This window comes from Haemaphysalis longicornis, unplaced genomic scaffold, assembly GCF_048455015.1.
Source record: "Haemaphysalis longicornis isolate Haplotype H1 unplaced genomic scaffold, Haemaphysalis longicornis Haplotype H1 scaffold_4, whole genome shotgun sequence".
NCBI classification, from domain to species: domain Eukaryota; kingdom Metazoa; phylum Arthropoda; class Arachnida; order Ixodida; family Ixodidae; genus Haemaphysalis; species Haemaphysalis longicornis.
Window position 1 is genome coordinate 173,548,983 of NW_027526361.1, and position 17,812 is coordinate 173,566,794.

Sequence of the window (17,812 nt, forward strand, 5' to 3'; positions counted from 1 at the left end):
TTACAGGTGGCCTGGCGTCACTGCGCAACAAGCCATGTGAGAAAGCCAGCTTACAAAGACCAAGCTTACACCGATTGTGTTAAAATGATTGATTGATTGTAGGGTTTCAACGCGCCGACGCAACGCAGGCGATGAGGCGCGCCGTAGTGGAGGGCTCCGGATTAAGGTTGACCGGCTGGGGATCTTTAACGTGCGCCGAAATATCGAACACACGGGCGTTTTTGCTTTTCGCCTCCATCAGAAAAGCAGCCGACGCGGCCGGGAATCGAACCCGCGACCTCGTGCTCAGCAGCACAACGCCTTAGCCACTGAGCGATTGTGTTAAAATCGGCTTCATCTATAAACCCAAACGTGCAAATAAAAAAAGCACATTTCCAGGAAAATATAAGCCGTCTTATGTCAAAATATGAAGGCCGTAGGACCATTTTTCTATTTTGTATCAATTTTTTATAAGATAAGAATTTCTTGGGCTACTTAAATGCAGAAATTTTGGTCTGTCTGTATGTCTGTCTGTCTGTCTTTGGGACTCGATTCAACCACACGGCCAAATTGAAACAATAGCTGCGCAATAGTCTCATATGACCATAGCCAAATCTAAACGTCTAAGTCTGGTGTCAATGTTCATACTTGTCAACATTGTTGGACAAGTACAAGATATTACGCAAATTTAAGTCGGAAAATCAATATCCAAGAGATATTTACAGTGTTCCTTTATTAGAAAATTCATGAATGATTTGTCTTTGGGTTAGGAAATGGAATACTACATCAACGGCAGAAAACCGTCGCCTGCTATTGCCCGCGCCACCTCTTGGCGGCATTTAAGAAATCAAACAGCAATAGCAACGACAGGTTCTATTAGATAGGATCTACGTTCCGCTTGGAACACTCGTGGAGTAGGGCAACGTTGGTCTATAAAAGTAGTAGTACTACCAGGGGGAGGAAACCGCCGTTTTTCTGTCCCGTGACCGCAGCGATCCTAATGTTTGGGGGCGGTGCTACATACGAGCATAAATGAACGTTGTTGTTGCATTCCCTATTTATTACCAGGTTACTTATTAACTGCGAAGTTTTTAATAGGAAAATGAACCTAAATGTTGCAGTTCGAGATTGCGGAAATACAAGGCACCCGGAGTGGAAAACGGGAACCGCGCCTTCGTATCTCGCTCCGCCGAAAAGGGGCGTTTCTTGTCGCGTCGCGCGCGCAGGTATGCTACGGTCTACGGTGTCCCAAAAGCCGCTTTTACCACCGTAATATTTGTTTCATCGAAACGGGTGCATGAATGCATTCACGCCGTCATTAAAAATCGGGCTGTGCTGAGAGTTGTCAAAATTCATCACGCCACTCCGGCATAAATTGTTTTCGGATCCCAGCGGACGAGAGGTACGACCTGCATGCTGGCCCGTTTCATTTTCTACGTTTGCAATACATAGCAAGATGCGGTTTCAGGAGTATCTTTACACTTTAAGTGAGGATAAATGTGGCTAATTATTTATTACATTCTGGTTGTCTTCTTTGCGTCTTGAATTGTATATGACATGTGTGGCACAACATCTGGCAATTAATCCAATGACTACATTAGCTACACGTCTATGTTTACACATGCATTTTTAATTTAATGTGTTTTTTATCATGTGTTTCGCATTTTCATTAAGTGAATGCATGGTATGCAGCAAAATGTATTTGTAGCAATATACACAATAGCTAATAGAACAGTGTGAGCTTACCCGCACTCTTTTCCATTACCTTTTTATTGCCTTTGTTGACGTTGTTATTTAGGATGCGTTGTTGTTGTTAGTATTATCGTTCTTATTATTATTACCAGTATTATTATTATCGTTATTATCAGTTTATTTATGTCCACAACTGGAGGAAGGCATCTGCCATAGATGTTTGGCTCAAAGGGAAGGTGTATAGGTTCATAGCGTGTATTGCTACCTTGCATAAATTGTTACCGTGCCGTTACCATAAATAGATATCTACAGTTTGTCCCAAAAGCACTTCGAACTAAAGGGCAACAAATACATGGGACGTATAGGGAATTTAGAAAAAAAAACAGCGCCAAGAAACGATACGACAGGGAGTAAAGACAAACACTGCGCTGAACTGCCAACTCAGGTTTATTTAGAAGAACAATGAATATATACTAGAATCAAAAACAAGGAGGAGAGAAGAAAGTCTATAACAAAAAAGCACAAAAAAATGCACAAAGAAATGGAAGTTGATTCTGGAAATGAAAGCAGCCACGTATAATGCGTTGATCATGATCCTAGGTATCTTATCTCCCTCTCGTACAACTCGATAGAGGGTGTGCTCACGCACCTATCTCCCATTGTGTGGATCTCCCATTGTGTGGATGACGAAAGCCTCGTGAATCCCCCTCGTGCGCTGCTCGCGATACCGCTTCAGGATGACGGTGCGGTCAAATGCTGGTGGGGATATCTTGCATTGCTGGCACTTTGCACAGTGTGCAGCTAGATTGCTGCCAGTGCCTGTCCGTATCGTGTTTGCGTGCTCTCTGAGGCGGTCATTAATGCAGCGGCCAGTTTGCCCAACATAGATTTTGCCACACGAGAGCTCAATCTTGTACACCACACCTTCTATACAGTCCCTGAAGCGATTGGCGTGCTTCTCGCTGCATTTTTTGCTGTTTACCGGCCCCGCATTCACCCGGCCGCACATACCGCTAAGTTTGCTATGCGCCGAAAAAACAACACGCACGCCCGCGCGACCACCCGCCTTCTTAATCCGATGGGACACGCTATGGATATACGGTATCACCGCAATTCTTGGGGCCCCTTTTTACCTTGTGCATTGCGTGCGTTGCTTGTGGGTCTGCGAAATCAAACTCTCCGCTAGCGCGCTGAGCAGCTCGCGCGGAAAACCTGCATCAGTCAGCCTTTATATCTGGTCCCCAAAAGCTGTCCTGCACACCATGAAGGCACGACCTCTCTAAAGCATTCCGCATTGCCGAGAGTCTAGAGAGCAATGCCACTCTTCAACCACTTGGAATGGGCTGATGTGTACGGCAGCAGGCTCTTCTTTGAACGAGGCGCGTATTTCCAGCAAACATGATCATGGCTAAAGTGCAGCACTAGATCAAGAAACCTAAGGCTGTTTTCTGATGGGAGTTCATAGGTTAAGGTTAAGTCTTCAAGGGTGCTCTCGAAGGTGGTGACTATGTCGCATGACAGCACTCGTGACTCGCCTAGTTTGGGACGAAATAAGATTAGAAAATCATCCACGTATCGAAATACGCGTACAATGTTAGGTTCATCCAGGCTGTTCAAGAGGGCGCGGTCATACCGAGCCAGCAGGAGGTCACTTAACACGGGTGCCAGGCGAGACCCGATACACGCACCCGACTTCTGAACGTAACGTTCGCCAGAAAGCTCCACCAAAGAGGAGCGCAGGTGAAAGGGAAGCAGCTCCATAAAGCCACTGGTGCTGGTTCCGCAAGCGTCCTGGAAGCGGACGGCGCCACACTCGTCGATGGCTTCCTGGATCACATCAAGGATTTTCTCCCGCGGAAGCGAGTAGTACAAATCCTTAATGTCCACTGATAGAGCTCTCACCTCGGCTGGACAAAACGGCACAAGAAAACGGGACACTTCCACGGGGCTCCTAACAAGAAACGGGTCTTTCACAGGCAACGCAGAGAGATGTTTCTGAAGGGAGATCCCCACCAACCGTTGCCAAGTGCCTCTTTCGGAGACAATCGCGCGGAAAGGGCACCCCTCCTTGTGAGTCTTCGCAGAAAAAAAAATGCTGAGGCAGAGTCCCTTCGTCTTCTTGACAGATTCCGCCAACCGTGCCAGGCCCACCTCTTCACATAGGCTAGCAGCATCCCTCTTCAATCCGGCTCGCTTGACGCTGACTCGGCAAAAATTGCCCTCCATTGAAGCTTGTACCCTCTGCTCGTAGTTGCCGGAGTCAAAAACGGCGAAGCCACCTTCCTTGTCCGAGAGCACTAGCTTGCTGTAGCTATCCCGAAGAGAAGCAACGGTTTCCGTAATATTCGCTCGTGTGTCGTCCTTCGTGCTCCGGGGGAGAGCCTGCCAGTATGCACCTTTCTGCCTCCTGCGCCGGCGCCCTTGACGCTGCGGACCTCGCAAGCGAGCTGCTGAGCGAGCTGCTCAGCGCGATAGCGGAGACTTTGATTTCGCAGACCCACACGCAACGACACCATGAACAAGGAAAGAAGGGGCCTCAAGAATTGCGGTGATACCGTATGTCCATAGCGTGTCCCATCGGATTAAGAAGGCGGGTGGTCGCGCGGGCGTGCGTGTTGTTTTTTCGGCGCATAGCAAACTTAGCGGTATGTGCGGCCGGGTGAATGCGGGGCCGGTAAACAGCAAAAAATGCAGCGAGAAGCACGCCAATCGCTTCAGGGAGTGTATAGAAGATATGGTGTAGAAGATTGAGCTCTCGTGTGGCAAAAGCTTTGTCGGGCCAACTGGCCGCTGCATTAATGACCGGCTCAGGGAGCACGCAAACACGATACGGACAGGCACTGGCAGCAATCTGGCTGCACACTGTGCAAAGTGCCAGCAATGCAAGATATCCCCACCAGCATTTGACCGCACCGTCATCCTGAAGCGGTATCGCGAGGAGCGCACGAGGGAGATTCACGAGGCTTTCGTCATCCACACAATGGGAGATAGGTGCGTGAGCACACCCTCTATCGAGTTGTACGACAGGGAAATAAGATACCTTGGATCATGATCAACGCATTACACGTGGTTGCTTTCATTTCCACGATCAACTTCCTTTCTTTGTGCATTTTTTTGTGTGTTTTTGTTATGGATTTCCTTCTGTCCTCCTTGTTTTTGATTGTAGTATATATTCATTGTTCTTCTAAATAAACCTCAGTTGGCAGTTCAGCGCAGTGTCTGTGTTTACTCCCTGTCGTATCGTTTTTTGGCGCTGTTTTTTTTTTCTAAGTGGCATCATGCACCAACTAGCCCGTCTCAGTTCACTTGTGGAGTTCGTAAAGGGAATGCTTCGGTGGCGCGGAAAATGTCGACTTAGCCGATTTTTCGAGATACGCGAATTCGAGTTGACGAGTTATTACTGTACTTTTTTTTAAGTAGCACACTTCTACGTTCTCTGTAAATACATGGGTCAACACTACAGGGGTATTTGTTCATCTTTCGGTTAGCTGCTGCTTGTGTAACCAACCCTAGACAATTGATCACTGATTTGTTTCGTGTAGGGATGCTGTGTTTTTTTTTTAATGTTCTGCAGCAGACTCTTAAAAACGACACAAACATCACCCCTATACTATTCGATTCTTGTAAGTGAGAAAAAACTGCTCAGTGACCTTTTCTCGCTCATCGGATTGTGTACCCTGTAAAAGTGTTGAATGATATACCACAATGCCGAGGAACCTCGGGGAACTAAGTCAATTTTTCGCGAACAATATGCGCTTGTGTATAGTGTCGGTGCGGCACGATCGCAGCCACCGGACCATTTTCATCTTCTCGAGCGTGCTTGTGTTTTCCTGAATTTTAAAACAGCTGCCAGTAAATGTACGGACATTGTAGATATGGTGGGATTCTAAAACTTAAGAATTATCTTCCACGCAGCGAACGCCCAGGAAAGAAAGAATAGAGCTAGCAAATAAATTTAACGCATACATTACGCCTCTAATAGGTAGCACTCCTTATGCCACGGATTTATATTGTTTGGATACTGCTGTAGCCAACCCAGTGGTCTTAGATCCTGCTTATGGCTCCGATAGGCTCTCAGTAGCTTCTCATTTTATAAATGTGAAGATATAAAGGGGTTTAAAGGTGAGCCAGCTATATTTGTTGTCGAGCGTATAAGTCACATCTTGGCTCGTATTTTTAACCTTGTCCTAATAACTGGTACATTCCCTGAGCATATCAAAACGACCAAGGTGACAGCGATTTTTAATATGGAAGCAAAAACTATTTTGGTAACTATCGGCCTACTTCATTGTTACAATTTTTGGGGGGTAGCAGAAGAAATTGTTTAAGAGGTTATCCCAAGTTGTAGGTGTAGTTCGGAAATAAAAGATTGCCAGTAATGTTTTACGTCAGGTATGTCAACGGTGACGGCAATGCTGTATCAAAAAGAATTTATATTGGATGAAACTGAAAGTAAACAAAATTACACCATTTTCTGTAGGGGAACCCTGAGGATTATGCGAAGCAGGCATGGTGTCGATTCAAGTGCCCATTAGTTTTCAGTTCGTCATGTCCGTGAGGTTGAGGTACGTAGCTACCGTTATATTTACCGTTTGGTTTCCATGGTAACTACCACACTTTTCACTTACCGGAACTACGAAATGGGAAATTGCGTTGAACCCATGGCTGTTTCGCATACTACTCAGGGTTCCCCTACGGGAAGATGGTGTAATTTTATTGGCGGGGGGTGGGGGTGGGGGGTGTTAGAGTGGAGAGGCATTGAATAGAGAGAGAGAGAGAGAGAGAGAGAGAGAGAGTGAGAGAGAGAGAGAGAGAGAGAGAGAGAGAGAGAGAGAGAGATAGAGAGAGAGAGAGAGAGAGAGAGAGAGAGAGAGAGAGAGAGAGAGAGAGAGAGAGAGAGAGAGAGAGAGAGAGACGTTGTACGTGGTAACACTGTCTTTATTTAAGCATTATCATCATCATGTTCAACGTAGGTGACGTCGAGCTGTGGTTGGCGTTTCGCTTTATGACCGCCTTGTGATCTGTGAAATGTAAAGTCAAGGGCTGTTGTAGCGGATGAACCCTAAAGTTGCTGAAGATGAGGTCGATGCACGTTCCCCGGATGGTTTTGGGCTGCTTGTAATCACGGCCCGCCGAGACTCGCCGACGCACGCCGCCGCCGACGACGATGAAACGTACGTCGAAGGCGCGTGAAGCATGCTCGTCTCGTGCCGGCCTAGGAAGACACCGGCATAACTGTCGCTCCAGGAGCCCTTAAAGGGGAAGCGTGTTCGTCTCGTGCCGGCCCAGGAAAACACCGGCAACACTGTCGCTCCAGGAGCCATAGAAGAGTAAGACACCACCGGGCGTTCAGCAAGCCGAGCATGCGCAGTGGGGATGTGGACGGCGCAACAACGACAACGACAAGGGAGGGACACAGCCCCGACATGAAATGCTTCGGTTCTAAAGCTTTACACTTGCGTTTTCCTGGACTTTTCCAAGCCTTCCATAGACTCAATCATATCATTTTAATAGGAAAATTACCTTTTATGGTATTCTAGGTATTACACTAGATCTAAATGCTACTTGAAAGACAGAAAGCAGTGCGTATCCATGGACCGGGAATCGCCCTCCTTCCAACATGTAACTCAAGCTGTACCCCAAGGAAGTATATCGGGTACACTATTATTTACAGCCATTCGGTCAAAATAGATGAGAAGGCAAATTGTATCATCAATGCAGATTAGCGAAGTCTATTTTTTGTATGAAAAGATGCGAACGATCTTGTAAAAACCAAACGATTCACTACATTAACTTTATAAGTTGTCTTTGAAAGTTTCTTTGATTATTAACTGCTCAAAAATGGAGGAGATAGCCTTTATTACATTAGGAAGACACTAGGTCAAGTGGGGGAAGTGGGAGTAGAGGGTGGGATATTCGAGGCTTGGGACATCTTGAAAATAAACCGTTCAAGTTGAAGCTGGTTGGCTCCTTACGAAGGCGGAAGAGGCCACGTGGGGTGAGGAGAGCAGGCTCACGGTTCTAAACTGCTCGCGCTAGACCGCTTTCTAGAAAGTAGTGCGCAATTAAAGTCAGCGTGGAGGGTTCCAGTGTTCGAGGGTCGATGTATGAGGAGAAGGCATTTGGAGGAGGCTTGAAGTTTCTGTAACGCTTAAATTTGGGACAGTGCCAAATTAGGTGGCTGTTTTATTTCGCTCAAAAGGTATGATGTGCCATATGTGCGAAAGACTTGGGCTGAAGAACAATGAGATCGAAACTTTACCAACCGCTACAACACTTGGTATTCCTTTTCATGAATACTTGCAATATGACTTCCACTCCGACGGCGGGAAAACAAAGTTGATTAGGGTTGTGGATGTACTAAGAAGAGGCCAGACACTGTCACCTACAAAGGAAGAATTACCCGTTGCAATGGTCGATTTACATCCCATTGGGTTTACTGTCACTTGGTATAGGGTAACCATACAAAAACGTCCTTGCATAGCTTATTAACTCTCCAAAAACAGGCCCTACGAGCCGTTGGAAACCAGGGCTATAACGCTCACACTAATGCATTACTGAAAAAATGTAGCATTGTACGGGCTACGTGGGACAAACATAACCTTCACATCTAAATTGAGCGAAAACACATCCGTATAAGTAACCAGGTCTCATGACCCAATCCGGGGTATGTCCCAACCCCGCGTACAAATTATGGCGTGCAAATGCTTCAGTACAGTCTTCCCCATACGGTTAACACTTTTAACATCACAGAAGCCAGCTTGCAATGCCCGTCTAGAAATTGCTTCGGAAGTATGTTTAACTAATTGTTCCCACGCGTTATGGTTGCTAGCATTCGTATTTTCCTACATATTCTACTGTGTTTAACGCTCGCTTTTGCAATGCATAATATTTGCATTGATATTTGTAATGTTAATTATTTGCATTGGTGTCTAGTGAGGTTAATCCGTTGATTTTGTATTAGTTGACACGAGCAGCAAAATGTTATAACTGCTTATATCTGTTGTCTGCTGATTTTGTTTTGTTTTTGTTTTCTGGAGGGTGTGGTTGTGTAAAGTCGTCGTAAAGCAGCTTTCTTCCCGCTTTCCTCTCAGAACAGCTGTTGTACAACACCTGTACAAGTTGGGGGAATTAAAATTCAATTCAATTCAATATCACGCATTTCTCAATCCGGTTTTTGCCATTCGGCTATCTTAGGGAGCAACCCTATGACATATTTCTTTTATTTGGTTTGCACTGTCTGTGGTGATGTCGTTTACGTGATGGGCATGGTGAGCCACCTATATCAGCACGGTCCGGGAAACTGTGGCATTTGTACATAGTGTGTATAATTCTTTCGACTACCGTCCTCACTGGTTCACTTATGTGCGTTTGCCTGAATTTTGAGATATTTGTGCTTTTCCTAAACTTAGTGCATTTTCTTGTTTGCTTGACTATGTAGGGTCCTCGTACTGGCATGTTTGAGCGTAATATCCAATGCAAAAAAAGAAAAAAAAAAGGAGATAGCACTGTCGGTAGAGCAGTGAGCTTTAGCGCAGCTCCCGTTTCAAATCCTACCGGATCACAGGCGTTTTTTTAATTTTTTGCTCCATACTCCGACGGCGGTTTTTCTAACCAGACAACAGCGGCAGCAACCACGACAGCGCTTTTTCGCTGAATTTGGCCCCTACAACTTCCGCCTTTAAAACATTCAGAGCCCTTCGTAATGGCGCGTCTCGAATCCCGAATGTAGCTACTGTTTATTAAATGCCCGAAGTTTTGGTTTGACATTACGCATGAAGACTCATAACTGCTTTGATCAGCAACACATAACGAAGAAAAAAATCGGCCGCTGCTCGACAGCTATTGGAGCTGCATCACAAGCTCGGGACCTTAAGACCCGGGGAGAGGGCTCCACTTCAGCAGCAAAGAAAGGCCGATGTAATAAATGACGCCGGAGATGGGAGCGTTTGAAATCAGTATTCTACGTGGGAAAGTATTACGATCGCAAATTGCATGCGAGGCTTCCACCTCGATGTTCAGTATTCCAAACAGGGTCTTGCTTTTTGTCAAATGGAATGCTTGGGAAATAATGCGTCCTAAGCAAAAACAACAAAACAGCTCAAGCACTCCGGCTTTTCCGGCCGCAAAAATAATTTTTCTTCGCAGAGCGTTCAGTGCGAGGATGTGCATTTCGTTATGTTCGCTTCTGATATGCAAGCACGCCTAAGGGCAGTGTCGCTTCTCCAGCGTGCATAGTAGCTTCCCCGATGCGTACGCCTTGTTTTGGCATTATGCAAATGATCTAGATCAGCCTAACCGTTACTCGGCCCTCCGTATTTCCGCAAATATCTGAATTGCGAATTTTGTGTTTATATTTCGCCCCATCTTGGTTCGTGTTTCGTGAGTGGTCCACCGCCTGGTATTTTTAGCTGTCGTCCAATCTTTCCACACTCTGTTGCTGATATTGAATTTTTTTAATTTGTCTCGTTTGGATGCATTTACGTAATCTCTGATATTTTTACTCCCACGGCAAAGTAGCGTAGCAAAGCGGGTATTCGGCCTTTGCTTTTTAATAGGGAAACTTCAAGCGCAGTTTTGCAAGCATTGAGCAGGAACACGATCGTGTCGAAAGCGATCGATAAAGGTCCCTAGACAGATTGCGTATGTAGGGCGAACGTCCACAAGCAGATACGTATTTCGGGCATAAAGACGGAATAAAAACCCGTGGCATTTGCGTAATTAGAGAAAGGAGAAAATCTAAAGGGTGTTTTCTGTTTCTGTTGTTCTACCAAAATATATATAAAAAAAACTTGCCTGGACAAGATGCTTTTATTATGGGATCCCCGGGTGCTCGGAACAGACGGCGCTGTCCAGGGAAGAGCAATGCGCTGGGTGGGCTTTGGATGTTCTCACGGTGGACGCACCCCCTTTTTCCTCTCATGGGTCGCCAGCGAAAAACTTACCGATGCCAATTGGCTGCTCCTGCTCCTCAGGGTGCGTGCTGACAAAGTGCCGTATCCCTATACAATGAAGTTGCGCAAAGAGGCAGCGGCATCCCCAAGTCGGCTTTCCAGAATGCGAGGTTTTCAGTGCACTTTGCAATTTAATAAACTCTACTTTTTACTGCGAAGCGGTCTTACGCTGGGTTGTGACCGAAATTGCGTACGTCTATCGGGTCGCGTCGACAAAGAATCATAAGCTCTGGCCATATAGCTGGTTTAAATCTATAGCTCTAAGAATGTTATAAATGTCTTGAAAAATAAATTATACTTCAATCTGCCCCCTAAGACGACTGTATTGTTACACCGAGTCTCGAATATATATCCACCAGAATTATTAGTCAGCTCACCGTGCAGTTCAAAACGTTGCAGAATTCCCGTGTTCTGTCAGTACATGGCCTTCTACGCAGATTGAATGGTACGGCTTTAACTGCTGTTTTTGTAGAAACTGTGCAAAAAGACATTATGGAAGAAATAATTTGCAATTAAGTATAAGAAGTTATGTGTTTCTACCTCCGTTTGGTGAATACAGTGAGCCACAAGATATATCTTGGGGTAGTTATACACGAATACAGCGTCGCTGGTCTTCTTTCTTCACACTAGAGGAACACCTCTGGATTTTGTTCCGGTAAGCACACATGGTGGTAGAGCAGTGACACGGTCGAATGAACAGGCCGAGAACTGCAGAACCTCACGTCCAACGTCATTACGGCTTGTAGCTCTAACAGGTAAAATTAAAGGCATAGGCTCGAGCAGGGTTCTTTTGTAGGGGACAGAGACAAAGTTGCACCGTAGCGTCTCCTCATAGTTTTAAATTATGTGAGCCCCTCTGACCACGCTGTCAGCCCTCTTGATTGCGTTATAGATCGTGATATAACGCTCCGAGACAGGTACATGCCCGGCACATCCGCTTCGATGAAGAGCAATAATTGAACGTATTGATACGCCGTGCCTAGCCCTTAAACCTGCCTAACAGACAACATACCACCCCTATGTCAGAGGAGGCTGCGTAGAACAGAGCTAAAATAAACATTTTACAATAAGATAATACCTGGTGTCATGAAAAAAAAAAATCAGCATCGTTCGGGCTCGAACCCAAGGCTTCCCATCAAAAGTTGCGACTTAGGCTAGAGATCACGATTCATCTCACATGGCGTGCCGTGGCGCACACAGCGACCGGCAAGCTCAGTACGTTGCTTTGTAAAGATCTGCCTATCATGTGCAAACTGTAACTGTAAGTGCTGTCACGACAGAAGCAGTAGTGCGATTGAAACGCTAATTTGCGCCTGTGAACTTGTGTCCACGAGCCGGCGGCAACGTGCCGCCCCAGCCGACCCCCTAAGCTGTTCGTTCTTCCGCTCTTCCCCCTCACCTTCCCCTTCTTCGCATAAGCCTTATAGCTGCTGCCTCCATCTGGGTATGTGCGAAAACAACAGCAGCCGTCTGGTGCGTTCCCAGGTTCCCAGACAGTTTATCGAACGCCGTTTTTTCGAACGGCTTTATGTAAAAAAATACCTGTTTTGTAAAACGCCGTTTTATCGAATGCCGTTTTGTCGAACCACCTACGTCCGTTTTATCGATAGTGTGGTTTTGCGGCTTTCATTGTAATTTTTTGGGATTATTTTGTTTTACCGGCCATCGCATTACCCTAACTTGCAGTTAGCTTTATTCTACATATTCTGCGCCGTGCATTGCATACAAAAACCTGGTTGATGCGTCTTTCTCGTGTTTTTGATCACCTTTGTTTATCAGAATTTTTTTATTTTTCTGCGTCTCCATTGATTGCGCCCAAGAATGTATGCCCCCCTTGTTTATATTACGGAATTTGCCACTATAGTAGCAACCCTAACCCCGCAGGCAATATTCCTTAGATGTGTATCGGCGCATTTAGGTTGCTGTTGTCAACTATACCCCTTGCGCCACGGTTCATAATTACGTGATCCAAAGTCTTGTCCTCCCCCAATTTTTTTAGGCACGTGTTTTGCACGCGACTCCCACTCGAATAATGTGGTCCCATTGTTTCTATCTAAAACATTTCAAGTCAACAACTTTGGAAAGATTAGCGCTACATGAGTGGAGCAGGGGGGTTCCGACAGTGGAAGTGAGGCCCCAACAAAAGTGGTGGAGTCTAGGAGAAGTCGTCACAAGTAAGCGCGGCACTGTCAACTCGTCATAAGTGAACTCGTGAAGCAGGAAGAATCGTCTTATGTCACCTCGCACCAGGAAAACACGTAAACTAGGACAATCTAGGACCATCCCTTCACAATTCATGTTTTTCGTTAATCAAGCTCAAATAAAAAGATACAGGATTTCGTAGAATTCTCTACTTATGCGTCAGCCCTCTTACGCCCTTTTTTTTGATTCACCAACCTCACGTTTCCTTGGTGGCCTTGGAGACACACGCCAGACCAGAGAGCGCAATTGGTTGTTTTTTTTTAGTGCTTTGTTCGGCTAATCCCACGGACCATATTAGATTTTGTTTGATCGTTCTCATTGTTTTTTCAATTTTACATTTTTATTTACAGGTAATTGGGTGACGGCGTTGTGTTGAGTAGACCTTCCCGATTTCTCTCTTTTTGGTGTTTACTATTTTGATCTACGGTTTTTTATGCCTTGTGATAAAAAAGTAAAAGAGTATGGGCTAAAAACCTCGGACATGCCGGGGTGCAACAAGGGGGAGAGATGAAAATGAACCAACCTGTAGTATGGTGACTAGTTTTGTAACTATCTTCCCTTAGCAACTGAACTCAGTGCCCATTAACAACCAGGAAGGCAGAAATCGGGAGAGACTTCAGCTAGCGTTCCAGTTAGGTTTTTTGGCATTGGACCCACAAGCGCCAAGAAGTGCCTTGCTTATGTAGCAGATATGCGGCGAAATAATTAGATTGTGTGTCTACACACAAGCGTGTATACAAAAAATATCACGCATATCGAGACATTCCAGTCTATACGCCACAATGCCGTAATATTCTGATTAAAGGGGGGACTAGATGCACAAGGACATTCGTTATGGCAGTACCACCTGCGCAATGAACAGAACAAAAAGATTGTGAAGACTAATTTTGCGCATCAGAAAAAATCACGCAGGAAATGAAAGACAGCTTGTTCAAAGACTACAGATTCTGTTCAATAGGCTCGCTGTGGAGACAAGATTTCAAATTACATATCGAGAAGGAAACGGAAAGTACGTACTGCACATTTTGTTACAAGAAAACGCCGGGAAGAACACTTTCGATAAAACTGCTTCGATAAAACATCCGTCGATAAAACAGCGCTAGAAAAGAGCGTTCGATAAAAGGGCGTTCTATGAAACGGCGTTCGATAAAACGGCGTTCGATAAACTGTCCCGACCCCGCGTTGCTAGTGCCGAGTCCGAGCGGATCACGAGTCGTGCAACATACAAAACATTCGGAAATAAAAAAAGTGTAATTTGGTTAAAGAACAGCACTACGGAGGATTTGTCATGATTGAAGACTCAAACACCTTATCAGGTATAAATACTCGCGTTGCGGGGACACCCAAAACGAGCTCAATTTTTCCTAAGCACGAAAGGAAGGCCGCCTTTCTACAGAAATACTAAACAAAACATTAGAAAGGGTGAGGGGATTCAAGGCAATTAGGTTTATCTATTCTAAGTTTTTTACAGACGGACTCCCCCTCCGACCTGATTCCAGCTCACAATATTTCTATCGTTAAGGAACGAAGAAAGAAGTCGCTGGTTGATTTCTTGTCTCTTTTGTGTAATCGCAAAGTTTCTGTTGATCCAACCAAATTTCTTGCCTCCTTAATGACAAGACCCTCAAGACATCCCCAACCCAACGCCCAAACTCTGTGCTTTGCGTGAACATACGCATTGGAATTTGCGGTTTCCCCCGCACTATTCCAGACTTGAACCAAATAACTGAATCGCGTCCTTCCAAGAATTAGTAACTCTGCATTGAGTGTTTTGTATACATTAAGGAATTGTTCTTTGCGTTGTACCCTGCCCTCCCGCTCGAACAAAAAAAAATGGTTAGCAGTGTTAAACAAACAAACAAACAAACAAACAAACAAACAAACAAACAAACAAACAAACAAACAAACAAACAAACAAACAAACAAACAAACAAATAAATAAATAAATAAATAAATAAATAAATAAATAAATAAATAAATAAATATTTAATTAACTGAATGATTGATCAATTAATTAATTAATTAATTAATAAACAAACTTTACTAAACGGGCTTGAAGAACGAGAAAGAGGTCATAAAGCATATAATCGGCGTTAAATTCCCCTAAGCTCGTAAGTTTCGGCAAGACCAAGAACTTGAAGGGAGCGGTCGGAACCGTTTGGAAAACACCCATAAATTGACCAAGTGCGGCAAAGAAAAAGAAGAGAAAAACGGTGCACTAACGAGTGCCACAAACGGAGCGGATCTGAAAATACCAAGCATCGGGTAAACGTGCTCTCAGAAGACCAAGAGGCGATAGCGGAGGTGGCGAGTAGTGTAACACGAGAGGCAAACAGCAGGAAGAAGCGATGACGAAGAAATACCAGGAAGACGAAGGAGCGGCGCAGAGGGGCCACCTGGGGAGAGATTGGGAGGCGGGCGGCAGCCGGCGCCCAGCCCAGCAGCCGACAGCAGCCCCCGTTCTCGCCCCCAGAGATACACGCGCGCGGCAGCCGACGCGCTTTGCTAGCGGCTCAGGATAACACAAACACGATGCTACCGTTTTAGGCCGGTCACGGAGGCAATCGAGGAAAACGGCGGTAGCTCGAGCAAGTGGCATCATCCCCCTGGCAATAAGCGGTGCGCGGCCGAAATTCCCAGTCAAGCGCTAGGAAGCCGCTTCCCGAGGGAGAATATACGCGTATGAAGCACAGAAGCCGTAAAAAGGAAGTCCGGAAGGGCATATGCGATAAGCGGGTCTCCAGCTACCGCCTGCTACCACTGGCTTGAGTGCTAAGAGTGCTTTTTGTACTGCCGGCAAGATACGATAAGTTTTTGTATCGATATGTACGTTCAACTCGCAGCTTAGGAGACAGCAGCCGCGGACGAAGATTTAGTATTATGTTTCGCTATGAAATTTCAATGATGCCGCATGTTTGAGCTCCCCTCGAGCCGCGGCTAAAAATATGCGTTGACATACACGCGCACCGCAGTGAGCCCTGCGCTGCACACGGTAATGTGACGGCGTAGAGGTCACATCTCCCAGTTTACGGCGATGTCATCTTGTGCATTGGTATAGGGCGTCGGTGGTACTGGCTGCGGGTGCGAGCAGCGCTAATAAAGAAACAGGCGGCAATTGATGTCGACGTTTGATTTCAAAATAAACAACGATTGGAAAGTTCAAAGCAGCCACATTTAAACGTTTTAATTAGAATAATGGGGGGCCAAAATTTTAATTTTGTGTGAGTGTACATGTCATACAATTGATGTCATCCTTGAATTTTTCCGGAAGCAGAAGGAGCGTTATCTGCTCAATTATTGTAAAATAATTGCAGTGAATGCTGTCCCAGAGATGTGATCGAGTGTAATGCGCTGCAAAACCAGCAAGTAAGCGTACCAACACTGGGAAAAATACAATCGACTTGCGTAAATTCGCATACGAACGTTTCGTAAACTGTTACATAGCCGGCGCACACACGGTGCGTGGACGACAGACGAGACAGCGCTGGGGACTGAACCATTTATTCGTCCGTGAACACAGTATTTAAACCATAGCAAGGGAGAGGGAGTTGGGAGGGGAGAAAGGGCGAGGAAAGACATGACGCTCAGTTGTTGATGCGTCACACGCCTGGCTCAGGCGGCGGGAGATAACAAAGCAAGCCGATTTACAACATAAACATAGTGCGATTTTTGGCACATAATGAAGTTTGGAGTCACTCGAGATATTTGGACGACTCTGAATACGTATAGCGAATTTATTGAGTAAAAAGTGAACTGAAATTGTCTATTTACCTTTCACAATACTTCGTGCCCGAATTGGTGGCGTTGTGCGTCACTTGATAGATGTATTTCTGAATGGCTTGGCTGTGCGGCTCACCGATCAAAACCACCGAGAAAGCAAGCCAGAAGACCGGGCCACCGACGGGTCTTCAGAAATGTATCAACAAATAAAACTGAGCCTAGGAAAGATTTCTGCCTCGCTGAGTGTGGTTGTGGCTTGTTGGTTTGTAAAGTGTGTGTGTGGCTTAGTGAGTTTCATGAAGGAAAATAAATCCACACATGCACATACACGCTTTGTATTTTGGCTTACAACACTTCGATGGAATTCTCTTTAGTGGAACGCCAATCAGCGCAGCCCCGCGTGACTGGTACGGTTCTAGAGTATGGTACCAAAGTTAATTTAAGTAATTATAAAAAAAACTAATCGTATCTGCTTGCCTCGCTGCCAATGTGGCAGATCTAACCAGATGATCCCACGCCACTGGTACGCACAGCTACCGATGCATGGCCTTCGCTCAGCCACCATTAACACTTTGGTAGCGCAGCTTGAAAAAAAAGTTCGTTCGCCCTCTCTCTCTCTCTCTTTCCCCTTATTTCACGATTTGATTCAATTTCCCGCATTCGCACCGCTTTTGCACCTGTATTTTGGGACCTTTTTCTTTCATTGGTCTTGAAACAGCTCGAGGAAATATCGTTTTTTTTTAGTATTTATTTAGTTTCGCCGCTTTACACATCGTTTTCTCCGCATTTTTATAAGAAGCAATCCAACGTCTATTTTTCATTGAAAGAACACTGCTACTGTCAGTTTTGTACTTACGACTACCTTCAAGTGCGCCTAACGTTTTCTTTTCAATAAACAATGTTGATGTGTATGCTGCCCGCCACCAGTTAGAGTATTTTGTAACAATTTTGCCTGTATATACTTCATGTAAGGCATTCTTCTAACATTAGACCCGGCGGCAGAATCGAGTGCTACAGAGATGACAGACAGAGATAACTAAAATTTCGCTATGAGGTTGCCCAAGAAAAATTACCGTCTTTAAAATCAAGCGAATTTCGTTTAACCATGAAGCATAGAACCGAAGTGGGAGAAGCACAGTTTGCGCAGGGTGAACTCGTAGTTATTGGGAGAGTCCACATTCACCTACGTCAGAGACTTTCTCTCCGGGCGCCAAGCTACCCTCAAGATTGGAGACATTCAGACACAACCGACTCGCACCGGCGGA

The 17,812-nt window shown here is 45.4% G+C and overlaps 1 pseudogene; it reads right to left on the minus strand.

The window, feature by feature from the left end:
* LOC144180101 (uncharacterized) overlaps positions 1 to 17,812 on the minus strand; it is a 62,880-nt pseudogene continuing 45,068 nt past the window's right edge.